The sequence below is a fragment of the Onychomys torridus genome, chromosome 14 (assembly GCF_903995425.1).
Source record: "Onychomys torridus chromosome 14, mOncTor1.1, whole genome shotgun sequence".
In the NCBI taxonomy this organism is placed as follows: Eukaryota; Metazoa; Chordata; class Mammalia; order Rodentia; family Cricetidae; genus Onychomys; species Onychomys torridus.
Genome location: NC_050456.1, coordinates 72,125,320 through 72,140,710, shown reverse-complemented (window position 1 = coordinate 72,140,710; position 15,391 = coordinate 72,125,320).

Below are 15,391 nucleotides of genomic sequence, written 5' to 3'. Positions count from 1 at the left end.
TAACAGACAGAACAGGTGGACACACAATTCAGTCCTGCTCTCCCTGAGACTACTTTAAATCTTTATTCTCATGGCTCTACTCCCTCAGCTTGTTGAAAATTTCACCCTATGAAAAACAGACATACTGGCTCTGAGGAAGTGTCTCTTCTGCCGTGGCTGATTTCACTTGCCAACTTGATTGGATCTGTAACCAACTAAGAGATGCATCTCTGGGAGGGTGTGGCTGTTGGGGAATTTCCCAGAAGAATTAACTAACTGGGAAAGACTGTCCCCAGAATGATTGGCACTCAGGGGCTCAGATATAAAATAGTCTGAGGGAAAGGGTGGACCAGGTGGCATGCCTCTAATCCCAGCACTTGGGAGTTTGTCAGAGAGCATGGTCTCCATGCCAAGTTCCAAGATGGTCTGGTTTTCCCTGCTCACCTTTGCTCCTGCAGGTGAGGGCATCTACCTTGATGCCGTCCTGCTGCCATCCTCTCTGCCCTCTGAACCCTGCAGCTTCAGCCTTCCAACATGGAGTGAAGACCAGTCCTCCTCTGGCCTCTAGCACCATCACACTGGGACTGTTGAGACATCCAACCTCATAGACTGACTGCCCCTGGGTTCTCCATCCCTCCAGAGAGCAGCCAGCCTTTGTGTGATCACCCATATTGTGTAAGCAGTCCAATGACTCCCTGTTTGAGAACCCCACTACAATTTCCTCATCAGATCCTCTGCCTGCCCCATCTGCATGCCTCTTCTCCCTCAGTTACCACGGATGGCAAGAGGCTCTTCTCATCCATCGGTCTCACCAAAGGAACTTCATTTGGAGTTTGCTTGATTTTTCTGTGAAGGAATATACTCATGTGCTTCTGCAATCTAAGTTCATATCAAAGGATTAGAAAATGAACACATCTTACACCCAAATAAACATAGCACCATGGTTCTGCATCCATTTGTAACTGTGCTAGCAGGAATAAAGACATTCTGGGGATACAGTGCCCCCTCCCTTTGGGTATCAAAGTATTAAAACAAAATGAGCCCCAAGGAATTGGCATTTTCCCAGCAATCTCTTACTGGCAGAAGGAGAAGGCCATGAGCCTGGTGCCAACCAGAAGAGAAGCTAGTCTCCAGGATGACCTCACACATTTCCAACAACTCCAGACCACCTTCAGGCCAGAATGATGGGCAGAACCACACCCCACTAGAGACTGTTAGCCATGCACACCCATGGTCGCTATGGAATTCTAAACCCATGTTAAGACTCCCAGATAGATTCAGGTTGTAACTGAATCTCTTTGTTCCCATTCTCAATTGTGGACATACTGGATTTCCTTTTCCGACTTTTCATCATTAGTTTAGTTGGTCTATTGAGAAGGGTGCTGTAACCTGCTCTTGTTAGGAGGCTGCCAGGGCTCAGGCTCTGACCCTAAAAGCTTCTCTAACACATTTATATGAGTAGCTTCATTGCAGGTAATTTTGTATTTTAGTATATAAAACCTAGACCAGGAATCAAAGACTGTAACTTACGAGCCAAATATGGTCAGGCACTGTTTTTTATAAATAGTTTTATTGAACACAGCCCCATTCAGCATATATGTATTACTTATGATCCTCACAATAATGGCAGAATCAAATAGCTACGACAGTCTTTGTGGCCCATAAAGCCCCAAATATTTACTTTCTGTCCCTGTATAGAAAAATTAGGCCAATACCTGTCCTAGGCTTCTAACTTTTAATTAGGTTCTCTTCTTTCCATCCAGTCCCCTCAGGGTCCATTCTCCACACAGCAGCTGGAGGTCATTCACACCCATTACTTCCTGGCTGCTTAAGGATAAATCTTTGTTCTGACCATCAAGGCCCAACCCTCTATTCACTGTTCCAGGCTCCATGTCCAACAGGCATGGGGCTGACTCTTGGCTGCAGGATGTCACATCTCCCCCTACTTACATGGGTGCTACCACCCCAGAGAGGCCTTCATGGGGTCCTGCTCACTGCTCTGTTTCCTCCACAGCTCTTTCTTCTTGCATGCAGTAAATGTTTTGTCTTCTCTTCTGGTCTGAACCAAAGGCAGAACCCAGCAAGTGAACACTACTAGCCAGAAAGGCAGATTCTAGCTACACGCAGACCAGGGACCCCAGGAAAACATGTGCTGCTGTTCTTGTGATTGGCTTCTGTTCAGGAAATTCAGATCATGAGCACAACCTGCTTGCAAAAGTACAACTAAGTTAAAGACTGTTGTTGGCTTTGGTGATACTAGAATCAGGGAGGCCCTTGGTTTTCTTAAAAAAAAAAAAAGATTTAGTTTTTAATTTATTTGTCTTGATGTTCTGCCTGCATTTATGTCTGTATAATGCTGTAAAATCACTTTGAGTGACTGGGTCTTGCCTTTTATGGCACATATGTAGCTGAGGGACCAATGACAGAATGGGCAAGTTCAAAAGGCAGACATTGGTTGTACCTAGGGTCAAGGAGAAAGGCTGAGAAGATAGTCAGCTGAGAAGCTCAGGGACACAGTGACCACTGGGCACAGAGAGGAGAGGGTAAGAAACCAGGCTCTTCTCAGGTGCCACTTGCCCAGCAGGCAGTAGAACTGAGGGCCAACCAAGGTGGCTGAGAGGAGTGCAGAGCATGGGCAGGGCATCCTCTGGCTAGTGTTTCTTCCAGGAGCCCAGTGTGGAGAAGAAAGAGGGATCAGCAAAGTGAATATAAGTACAAACATCTCTCCTGTGGGCCTGGGGGAGGCAAGGGAGACAGGAAGCTGTAGGACCTGGGGAAAGATGAGAAGGCAGGGTCAGAGACCCAGAGGAGGGCCAGGGCTTGGGGCTGCTGGGGGGCTGCTCAGTTGGCTCCTGATGCTGAGCCTCATATCTTATACCAGAGAGAAACCCAACATGTGAGGAGAGGTGGGTGAGAAAAGATGGAGCACCTTGCCTCTGTACCAGTCACCCCAGTGCTTCAACGTAACATCTCTGGCTCCCTGGCTGAGCTGGTGGGACTGCCCAGCAGCCCTCTCTAGATAGACAACTGATCATGAACAATGGTGACCTGTGGGGCCCTGTGAACCTGGTTGTTGCTGGGGCTCCTAAAGTGGTAAGGAAGTGACATGAACACTTGTGGGAAGACTGTCCCACCTGTGCATCTCTGAGGATGGCTTCTGGGGAGGGGTTGTGATGGATTTCACAGAAAATGGCACTCCTTCTTCCTGATGGAGCCCCTGGTGCGCCTCAAAATGTCACAGATGATATTCTTCTGACACCATCTTTTTGAAGTAACATGTCCTCTATGTCATTGAACTGAGGATGGGGAAGGAGAGAGACAAGAGTGATCAGCCCAGCCCTGAGAATTCCCCTTCCACTCTGGCTCAGCTTTCTTTAGCCTGCGGGCAGCAATGGGCCCTGAGTGGGAGTGGGGGGCCCCAGCCCTCTCCACTGGTCCAGTCAGTGACTTCATCAGGGGCTCCTTATGCCCAGGAGTTTTGCTGAGGACCTCAAGGAGATGGCCTTTTCTATCTCTCTAACATGCTTTAAAACAAAACAACCAAAACCCACCATCTGTAGTTAGTTCCCTTTCCAATTAGCTTAGCTTCTGATGCTGGGATGGAGGGACACAGGGCTTGCCCAGGCCAGGCCCCAGGGGGAGAGCAGGACCACTGAGATTACTCCACTCACTCAGTCCTTGGGATAAGCTGTGTTTGCCTTGATGTGGCACACTATCTCCCAGAGGATGGAGTCATTGTCTTGGTTCTTTTTCCCTTCATATTAAAGGCAGCTCATATGCATCCAGCTGTCTGGGAGTCATAGCAGGCCCCAAGGGACATCTTCCTGGCCCAAGAGAACCTGGAATTTTTCATCATTCTGCAGAGGAAGAACGGAACACACCTTTACCTTCTGCTTACCACAGTCAGGCTCCCCCAGGTACAACACCCCGAGTCTATCCTCTCACTCAGCACAGTTACTGCTCTTGGTTTCAACCTGTGGGAGTTGGTCTTCTCCTTCTATCATGTGGGATCCAGGAATCTAACCAGAGTCTTCATGATGAGTGGCAAACACCTTTACTGGCTGAGCCATCTCCCCAGCCTAAGGACAGCCTTTTAGTTTTGTTGAGATCCTTCTACTGATTGGATCACATTAAAGAAGCCAGTCTGCTTTACACAAAGTCCACTGATGTTATGTGAACTCTAAGTTGACAGGTAAATTTGGCTACCTCAATAGGTGATCTAGAAGAATAGCAAACCTCGAGGAGGTGGGTAACACTGTAAGTTGTCAAGACCCAGTTTAAAGCTATAGTTGTTATGACTGAAGTGTCAGCTCAAATATAGGCACATTGATTGCCTGAAAAGATCGAGCCCAGAGGCAGACATGGGTATGCAGACTTCCAGGTTCACCATGGCAGTGAAAACACTATGCAGGGGGAAGGCCCTGGCTTTAGGTATAACATGAAGCTAACAGGATATCTGGATGTATTAGTTCCTTTTCTGTTGCTATGACAAAACATCATGACCAAGGCAACTTCAAAAGGAAGAGTTTGTTTGTGAATTGTGGTTGCAGAGGTATGAGTCAATTATGGCAGGCAGACATGGAATAGGATAAGATGGTGAGAACTCATGGATGGTGGCGGTGGTGCACGCCTTTAATCCTAGCACTCTGGAGGTAGAGCCAGGCGGATCTCTGTGAGTTTGAGCCCAGCCTGGTCTAAGAGTGAGAGTGAGGATAGGCACCAAAACACACAGAGAAACCCTGCCTCAGAACAAAGAAGGTGAGAACTCACCTCTTCAACAGCAAGCAGGAAGCAAAGACAGAGAACTGGAAGTGATGAGGTTTCAACTCTCAGGCCCTGTCCCCAGTGACTGCTGAGAAAGGCCACACCTCCTAACCCTCCCAAATAGTTCTTTGGGATTGATGTTCAAATATCTGAGCCCATCGAGGCACTCTCATTCAAAACACTGGAAACTCAACTAGATGTTGTTGTTTTCTAACTCTTTGGGGGAAGCAGCGCTGCCACCCAGATCCCAAATAAATCACACAGAGAGGCTTCTTTTTAAGTATAAATGCTGTTCCCTAGATAGGCTTGTTTCCAGCCCATTTTTCTTAACTTAAGCCATCTATCTTTTGCCTCTGGACTTTTCCCTGTCTCTATTTCTGTATGCCTTTCTTTCCTTTTTTTTAAAAAAAAAATTTTGAGACAGGGTTTCTCTGTGTAGCCTTGCACCTTTCCCGGATCTCACACTGTAGCCCAGGCTGGCCTCAACTCACAGAGATCCACCTGCCTCTGCCTCCCAAGTGCTGGGATTAAAGGTGTGCGCCACCACTGCCCAGCTTTTTCTTTCCATCTTACTCCATGTCTGGCTGTGTAGCTGGGTGGCTGGCCCCTGAAGTCCCCCTCCTTCCTCTCCTATTCCTTTCACATTTCTTCCAGATTTCTCCTTCTATTTCTTCTCTCTGCCTGCCAGCCCTGCCTATCTTTACTCTTGCAACTCTAGGTACTCACGTAAGATTGGCAGCAAAGTGTCAGAGCCAAGAATAGGTGAGTCACAGGTTTCTACTGCCACCTACCTCACGCAGGGTATGCCATTCATGCCTCAGTTTCTTCATCTGTGAAATGGGGTCTGCAGGCTCTAAAGTTTCAGTGCCTAGTGGCTTAGGGTCACAATTGCTGTGATGAAACACCAGGATCAAAAGTAAGTTGGAGGAGGGTTTATTTGGCTTACATTTCTATATTATAGTCCATCACCAAAGAAAGTCAGGACAGGAACTCACACAGGACCAGAATCTGGAGGCAGGAGCTGGTACAGAGGCTACAGAGGGGTGTTGTTTACTGGCTAGATCTAAGGGCTTGTTTGGTACACTTTCTTATAGAACCCAGGACCACAATCCTGCCCCACTCTCACTGGGCTGTGTCCTCCCCCATCAATCACTAATTATGAAAATGCCCTACAAGCTTTCCTACAGCCTAATCTTAGGGAGTCATTTTCTTAATTCAGGATCCCTCCTTTCAGATTACTCTAGCCTGTGTAAAATTGACATAAAACTAGCCAGAAAATGCCTGACCTGGGGCTAGGGGTGGAAATCCTTTGGTAGAATGCTGGCCTAGCTTGTGCAAAGTTCTGGGTTGGATCTTTAATTCCACATAGAACTGGGCATGCTGATGTAATCCCAGCTCTAGAGAGGATGAAGCAGGAGGATCAGGAATTCAGGGTCATCCTCAGCTACAAAGTGGTTTGAGGACAACTTGGGCTTCAGCAGACACTTCTGAGAGAAAACAAAAAGAAGGAAGGAGGAGAAGGAGCAGGAGGGAGAGATGGCTGACCTGGCACAGGGGTTCCACATGTTCTGCAGTGGGAAGAAAAGAATCTGGTTTACGGTTTTCAAAAGGGAAATTCTCTCTCTGGGGTGAGTAGAGTAGTTGTGTTTTGTCTGTTTGGTAGAGTTTCTGTCACACAAACAACCCTCCTCAAATTTTTCCACTAGAATCCAGAACCTTGTTAGAAACCCTTGGTAAATTTGAGTGAAGGAAGAGATAAGACTCCCTGGGGAGAGGTGTTCCTGCCCTCATCAGGTGCACAACTCAGGTGAATGGACAACCTATACACTCCTGGGCATCACAATCTAGCTGAACCCCTGAAGGTTAGGGTGTGGGAGATCTGTCCTGAGGACCTTAAGGCAGGAGACCTGGCCTGCGCTTGCTCACTGCTATAAGGTGAGAAATAGTTAGAACTGGTTTCATGAAGGAGAGCTCAGCTGGCGGTGAGGAAAGGAGCGGAGTGGGCTGACGGCAGCCCTGCGATTACCAGGCCCAGAACCAGGGTTCTGAGTTTGCCCACCCCACATCATCACATCTATGGTCTTGCTGGAGAATGTTGAAAGTTGGTCCTCCAGACCCAAAGACAGATAATTTCTCCACCAACACAGGGCAACAACAGATAACCAGACAAGTTCCAGTGAGGGCCAGCCTCGTCAATGTTGCAGGAACCAGAGGCCCGAACCAGATCAGTGCCTTTGTACATGAACACTTCAAGGTAAAGATGCATGGATAAAGTGTTTCACTGGGCCCTCACTGTGTCACACTACAGCTTTCTTAGGACAAGATTGAATATTTTTCTTTTTATCTTTCTCCTAATTTTATTTTATTTTTGTGGGAAGGCCGCAAAGGGGCAGAGGATGGATGCAAAGGGATTGGGAAATGAATGGAGATGTGAGATGCATTATCTGGAAAACACAAAGCATAAATAAACATGAGGAGAGGGAGAGAGAGAATTAGAGAGAGGGCTCCCTGGTGGTAGGCATTAAAGTGAAAGTATTTCATTGACACCCTCACGTCTGAAGCTTTCACTGTGAGGCACCGCAACACTTACCTGGATATGGTTCCCAGTTTCCAAGACTGTTGAGTTCATGTTCCCCCTGTATAATAGCAACAGAATAATGTTGTCATGTATCAGGAAGACAGGACACAGTAAAGGGGATTTGGTCAAGGACTCCTGGTGGGATCTTATCAACTGCACTAAGTGGACAGTCACAGAGTTCTATGCTGAAGGGAGTAGAGGGAGAGGTGCATCTAGGGACAGGTTCCAGCAGCCATGGCTGGGTGCTGGCCTGGCTTATTCCTGCAAAGGTCCAGGATCAGAGGCATATGTTCCAACAGCCTAACCACAGCCTTGTTCCGCTCAACACCAATAGTCTTCCCCAGGAACCCTGATTGTCTGCTGCTCTTCCTGCCTGCTCTGACCCAGTACTCCATCCAGCATCCCTGCTCATCCCAGTGCATCTCCCGCACACTGCAGCCAACAGTCTCCAGTCACACAGCACCTTTTCCTGGTCTGGGTTTGCCCCCTGGGCTCTGTCTCAGCCATTTCCAGAGTTTTCAAATTTCTCCTTTGAAAAATAAGACAGAATTGCATGGGAGGTGTTTCCATAGGTAAGCTGTGCTTGTGCACCAGACATAAGAGTGTAAGTGTGCTCTCCAACACTCATGTAAAGTCACAGTCATCATGTGCCAGTGCTGTGGAAAGCTGAGGTGGGATGATCACTGGGGTTTCCTGGCTGCCATTCCTAGCTCCAGATTTGGTGAAAAGATGCTATCATCGGGGGGATAGGGTGGAGAGTTAGGGCAGCTCCCTGAACATTCCACACTCACACAGTGGCCCACACAGCACCAGTGGGGGCCCGGGGCAGTGGCTTTATGAAAAAGAGATAGAATGTAAGTGTTATTGGAGAGCTTCATGTGTCCTTAATAAATGCATAAACATAACTGTGCCAAAATAGAAATGCCTTGAAGTGAAAAAGTAATCGTAGGCAGGCGTGGTCACACAAGCCTTTATTCCCTGCAATGAAGAGGCAAGGCAGGCAATCTCTGAGTCTGAGACCCAGCCTGTCTATCCAGAGTGACGTTCCAGGACAGCCAGGACTGTACACAAGGAGAAACATTGAATTTTTTTTAAATTGTCGCACAGCGAAAGATTGTATCAAAAAATAGACCAAACATAACAACAAACAAACAAATGAACCAAAAAGGAAGAAAAATGGCCCTGTAAGCATAACCAAGTGACGGTGGTGCCACAAAAGAAAACATGTCACAGACACCTACTTAATGTTCCTCTCTGTCTTCCTGAAGAAAGTGCCTGCATTCTTATACAGCTGAAGACACACAACCCTACTGTGACATTGTGGCAGATTCCCTTTCCTGATTTGTCACCCTGACATATTTGTGAGCAGTTTGCCAGCCTCTGTGTGTATTCTGAACTTCAGCTTGGGAGGGAAGGGGGGGGTAGCCAAGAAGGGACAAAGGGCCCCACACTTGACTAGACACCTGCTTTTGTACTAAATAAAGTTTTTTATATCAAAACAACCACTGTCTCTGAATGCCTTTGCACTAAGGTGGCTGCAGGGAGTGTTCCAAGTCCTTCAGTGCCTGCAAACTGAAGTTTCCACTCTGAGGCCTGCTGATTGAAACAAGCTGTTGATACCTTGCAGTGATCACGGGGAGAAGGTCCTGTCCTAACCTGGCCTGTGTAATGTGGGAATCACACCATGCATTACATACTCACTTCTCAACACACTCACATACCATACCCACACATACACACACTCACACAATTGTTACTATACACCTACACTGCGCACACACTCACAACTCAACATACACCGTCATATGCACAGACATATTGCCACACTCCAATATATGCACACTCACACATATGCACACTCAAAGGCCATGGCGTGAAGTATGTAGATGTTGTGAGTTAATGTGTACAGTGTGTTATGTGAACGTGATGTATGAGAGTGTGTAAATGTGAGTATGTGAAGAGAGAGCATGTGAGTGAGACGTGTTTGTGAGCAGTGTATGAGTGTGTCCAGTGTGTGTAGATGTATGCAGTAAAGTCTGTGTAAGAGAGTGTGTGTCAGGACAGAGTGTGTGGGGAGATACGAGTGAAGAAAGAATGAGTGTGTGAGGAAAGTTGTGTGGTTGGCAAAGGTTTGTGAGAAGACTATGATGAGAGAGAGTATGAGAGTGCTGTGTGAGTGTGAGAGAGTTGTGTGACCGTGTGGTGTGAGTGTGAGAGGTGGAGTGAGTAATGGTGATATGAGAAATTTTGTTGAGTGTGTGAGAGAATGAGAGAGCGAGATAGATGGGAGTGTGCAAGAGTGTTGAGAGTGAGAGTGTGTGAGAAGTGGTGTGTGAAGTGTGAAACGTGTGAGATAAACTGCAAGAAGAGAGACCAGTGAGAAGTGTGTGCTATAGTTGTGTGAACAATGAGAATGTGTGAGAGGAGTATGTTATGAGTGTGAAAGTGTGTGTGTGTGTGTGTGTGTGTGTGTGTGTGGTGTGTGTGAATGCACACATGTGCCAGCCTGGCGAGGCAAAGGAGAACTCAGTGTCCTGCTCAGTCCATTTCCTCCTCCACCTTTGAAGCAAGGGATTGCTGTCGACCCCACAGCACTGAAGTCACAGCAAGCAAAGCCACAGGAGCTTTCCATGGTGGCTGCTGGGATCCTGACTCGGGCTCCCAGGGCTCTGTTTCAAGTTTTTATTTGCTTATTGACCTGTGTGCTTATTTGAGACAGGATCTCTGTGGAGACCGGCCAGCTGGAACTGGGTTAATATGGGCCAATGTGGCCTTAACTTTAGAGAGATGTACTGCTTCTGCCGGGTGTGTGTGTGTGTGTGTTTGTGTGTGTTGTGTGTGTGTGTGTGTGGTGTGCGTGTGTGTGCGTGTGTGTATTTGTGTGTGTGTGAAAATATAACAAAGCAACCTATTTCCTTTAGTATACCTCGTCCAAGAGAGGCAGACAAAGTACAGAGAAAGACAGAGACAGACAGACAACAGACAGAAATAGGGGGAATAAGGAAGAAGGGAAGGAGGAAAGAGAAGTTAACTGCTGGGCCCTTGGTGTTGCAACCTGGATCCAACTACTCAGGAGGTTAGGCAGGAGGATCACAAGTTTCAAGGCCTGCCTGAAGCCCACACTGTGAGTTCAAGTGCCACTCCAGGGCACTTCCTGTGCTGTGTCCTTCGGCAACAGCTCTACCTGGGGACCGTTCAAGCTTTCAAACTCTTTGACAGCAGCCATCAGAGGCGCCCGCCTGTTCAACTCAGCTGTCAGAAGCTCTTCTGATTCCACCTGCCCTCTATGACAGCTTGGAGCCAATAGCGCTCAACCCTGAAGATGGTGGGAGGCAGGTGACTCTATGTGATTTAATTGACAACACATCTGTTTCCATGGAAGCCTGCTCATTTACACCCTCCCCAACAGATCTCTTTTCTTGGGTCTTTATTTTATTTTAAACGTAAAAAAGTATTTGGTCAAACCTTTCCATCCTTTGCTTTCGTGTAGGTTTAAGAAAAAACACTTTCAACTTGGTTTTTTTTTTTTTTAAAGGTGTCAATAGGTGAATTGCCCCTTGTTAGGTTTCAAAACCTGGGCCAAATTGAGGCTTATCATGTCATGAAAGCACCAGATGAAAGGGGAAAAAAAGAAAAAGAAACAAAGGAAGAACATGACTGCTCCTAGGGTATGGTGGAGGAGAAGGCTTATTGTACATAAAGGAAGAGCATAGACCAGACAGAGACATCTGGAGAGTCCAAAGTGACCAATAGACTGTGAGGCTGGCCCTGTGAGGAGAGAGAAGAAGGGGAGGAGAAGGCGAAGGAAGAGGGAAGAGGGGAGAGGAGATGCCAACCAGTGGGGTGGCCTGGACCCATACAACATGAAGAAATGCTGAGTTATGTACAGACCAGAGGAGGCGGGGTGGAACAGTGTTGAGGGTAGGAGATGGGCAACAGGCCCTGGGATGGAGAGCTTCAGGGTAGAGGGCAGGGTAAGCAGGCCATACCTATGCAACAGGCGGGATTGAGAATGCTGGGAAAACCTGGGGCCCAGTGTCCTTGTTAACATGTTAATGGGCACATCAGCCATTTGTCCCAGGTATAACGATCGGAAAACTCCTCACTCTGGACCAGGGGAAGGGGCTCATAGTCTCTGCATTACCAAAGACAAGGGCTTTGCCCCTCATGTGACATCCCTGGTCCTTAGGGACAGTTTCATGACCTAGAAAGGATTTTGCTGCTTACAGAGCATTTGCCTCCGCAGTTACATCCTGGTTAAGCCACAGCCCAGAGCAGTTTTTCAGAGTGGATTATCTATGTTGTCGCAGATCCAGAACCCATGTGGACTTCCACAAGGCCCCAGTTCAGTTTTCCAGTGTAAGGACCGCTTATCTGTTAAATTGCTTCCCCAGGACATTCAATTTGGGGACAGCAACAGCAGGTGTGTCATTATGTCAGAAAAAATCAAGAAGCTAGTGCTTTCCATTCCCATCTGCTCCTTCCAAGTGTGTGCCTATTTTCCTGACCTGGAGAAATCCTACTCAATCCCAAAAGCCCAGCCTAAACTAGGCTATCTGTAAGCCTTTCTCAAGCATGCTCCTCTGACTGGGCCCTCTACTGGTAAGTCAGGGCTCACCCAAGAGTCCCCCTGAAACCTGTTGATAATCTTGTGCTATGAGACTTCCAAGCAGGATTCTGAGTTTGGTGGCATGGGTTGAGGACATGGTTCTGTTTCACAGACCAGTAATCAGCTATTTTCTGACATAATGATAACATTCCTCCTAAGAAACACAAGAACAATGGCTGGTACAGCCTCTTGGAGCCCCCAAACTCACCCTGAATATGAATTCGAATAGAAGGATCTAAATAAAGCCCAGGCTTCTAACCATCCAGACTTTCTCGTTCTCATCCCTCATAGAACAGGACATACACAGATCAGAGGCGACTGGGGGTGGCCTCTGCAGAGAGGCGCCATGGTGCCAGAGCCTTTGAGCTGGCAGCTGTCCTTAAAATGCAGTGCCACAGGGGCAGGGGTTGGGGGGGGAAATCATCCCAGGTTGAAGCAGGGGTGGGGAGAGTAAGGCATGAGAAACCCAGTTCTCTGCAGCTGGGCCAGGCAGCTCACGCCTGGAAACAGCTGCCCCTGGCTTCAACCAGTGAGCCCCGTGTCTCAGGGCTAGCCCTCTGCAGGGCCTCTCTGTGTGCCCTGATCACACCTTCCACAGGTGTCCATCAGGAACTAGCTGACAGCTGAACAGAGAGTGGCTCTCAAGCCTTCCCCTGAATGCTTGCAATCATTTAATACAGTTTCTAAATGTTATGGAGATCCCTAAGCAATAAGATTAATTTTGGTTGCTACTTCATAACTAACATTTTTGCTACTGTTGTGACTTGTAATCTAAATACTTAATGGGAGATAAAGGTTTTGCAAAGAGGGTTCACAACCCACAGGTTTGGGAACTGATGCCCTAGATGTTCTTCAGGCAAGACACACCTGGCCTAAATTTCTCCTCCTGGAAACAGGCCACACCCCTCAGATGTTGTGTTCAAGATCATAAAAAAAACTGATTGAGTCTTGCAAGGGAGCTGGGACTTTCTGGCTTAGCCCTGGTTCTTGGCCCTGGAGTCCTCAGTTAACACACAGGAGCCATGTCCTGGCCACATCCCTCAGCTTTTCTGAAGACAGTCATATAAAGTACCCCCCTGTGCCATGAACCCCTGTCAATATGTCCTTTGTTCTTTTTGAAAAAACCGCATGCAGATTTTCTTTTTCTTTCCACCACAGAACTATGGGAACACCTGCATCATGTCAGCCTAATTCTCTCCCTCCTGCTCCCTCTCCTCCTTCCTTCTTTTTTGTTTTTCTCTCAGAAGTGTCTCCTGAAAGCCCAAGTTGTCCTCAAACCCACTTTGTAGCTGAGGATGCCCTGAATTCCTGCTCTTTCTGCCTTAGTTTTTCTATTGCTGGGATTACATCAGCATGCCCAGCTCTCTGTGGAGTCTAAAGATCCACCCAGAGCTTTGCAAACAAGTTAGGGCTACCACTAAATTTCCCCTACCTAGCCCATGTCAGGCACATCCTGGCCCTTTTTTGTCAACCTTGACCCAGCTAGAGTCCAATCTGAAAGGTGGGATCTCATTTAGAAAATGCCTGAGCAATCCTGTTGGCATTTTTCTTAATTAGTGATTGCTAAGGAGAGGCCCGCAGCCCATGTAGGTGGAGCTGCGCCCTGAGTTATGGGTCCTGGGGTTTCTGTAAAGAAAGTGTACTAGCAAGCCATGAGAAGCTAGCTATAAACGCACAACTCTCCACCGCCTTTGCACCGCTCCTGCCTCCAGGTTCTGGCCCCATTTTGAGTTCTTGTGCCTGACTTTCTGCAGTGATGAACTATAATGTGGAGTGTAACGACAATAAACCCTCCCAAATTTTTTTTTTTGGTCCTGGTGTTTTCTTCATAGCAATAGTACCCTAAAGACACTCAGGTACTGTATCTTTAGACTAAAGCCTGTAGACACCATTCACAGATGAAGAAAATGAGGCATGAATGGCATGGCTGAGTGAAGTAGGTGGCATTAGAAATCTGGTGCCCTCCCCTATTTTTGGCTCTGAAACACTTGGCTTGGAAATCTTAGCTGAGTCTCTGGAGTTGCTGTAGGCCAGGGAGAAGGTCAGAATGTCTCCCTGGATAGAACGAGATGTGTACAGAAGGTGGGCCTCTTTTTTCTAAAGTTAGTCTTTGTCCAACCATCATGGTTGACAAGTGCTAATATGTCCTGGGTCAGTAGAAAAAGGATAGGCAGGGCTGGTCAGGCAGAGAGAAGAACATTGAAGGAGAAATCTGGGGGAAAGGTAGAAAGGAAATGAGTGTGGGAATGAGGACTTCTGGGACCAGCCCACCCAAGCTAAACAGCCACATGCATTAAAAGGACAAAAAAGGCACACAGAAAAATGAGACAGGGAGAGCCCCGAGGCAAAAGATAGATGGGTTAAAGTTATGAAAAGCTACTGGAAACAAGCCCCAGGTAATGATGGGCATGGATAATTAAAAATGAAGCTTCCCTGTGTGGATTATGTTTTGGGAGCTGTTTGATGCTATGTTTTTTCTCACCCCTTAAAGATAAAAAGAAGGTACTTTATTGTTGATATTTACAGAAGAATATTTGAGAATCCTTATATTTTTAAGAACCTCATTTCAAATATTTTAAATTCTAAAGGCTTTTGGAACATTTTACATTCAATAAAATGCTTTACTTTGTTAATATTTGGACTTAAGATAAAAGGCTAAAAATTTAGGGTCACAGCCATAAATAAGCACCAAATACTAACGCAGAAACTGGGATGCTCATTCTTGAGACTCCAGTAAAGACCGGACCTAGGCAACAGGACTAGGAAAGCTTCTGAACTCCATGAGTCTTGACCCTTTGGGGGTTGAAAACATCTTTTCACCAGGGTAGCCTAGACCACATGTATGTTAAATGTTGCATTGTGATTCAAAAAATGGCAAAAACTGCCATTATGAAATAACATTGACAAGTTCAGAACTACGTGACTTGGAATGTTTTCTCCCTAATCAAGGTTTCTATTCAGACTTAAGAATGTTGTCTAGCCTTCTTGTTCTTTACTAATTTGTTAAGCTTAAGCTTTATTTGGATAACTGAGTAATATAAATGTTTTATATCAATTATTTGATTTTGGTTTCTTTACAGAAGATGCATTTAATAGTAGACAGAGCTTGAATTCAAAAATCATTGTTTTTAAGTGACTTTATTTGTAGACTGCTTAGAGATCATTATAGTCATCATAAATAATCAAGTTGTTTAATTGTAGTCATGCTAAGCACTGATATAATTAATTACAGAGCATAAGCTTTACTCTCGTCCGCTTGTTATGTTTTCAGAGTTACAGATTAAAACAAATTAACCAAAAGCAAAATTTGTCTTTTCAGACATTCCTTGACAGCCATCATATGTCAGAGAATCTTGCAGAATATGGCATTTCAATGTTCATCTAAGCTTATTGTATCAGACAGACTCCTAGATTCCTACGCAGTGTCCCCAAGGTCTCCCAAAGAAGATTACACCAGGCAC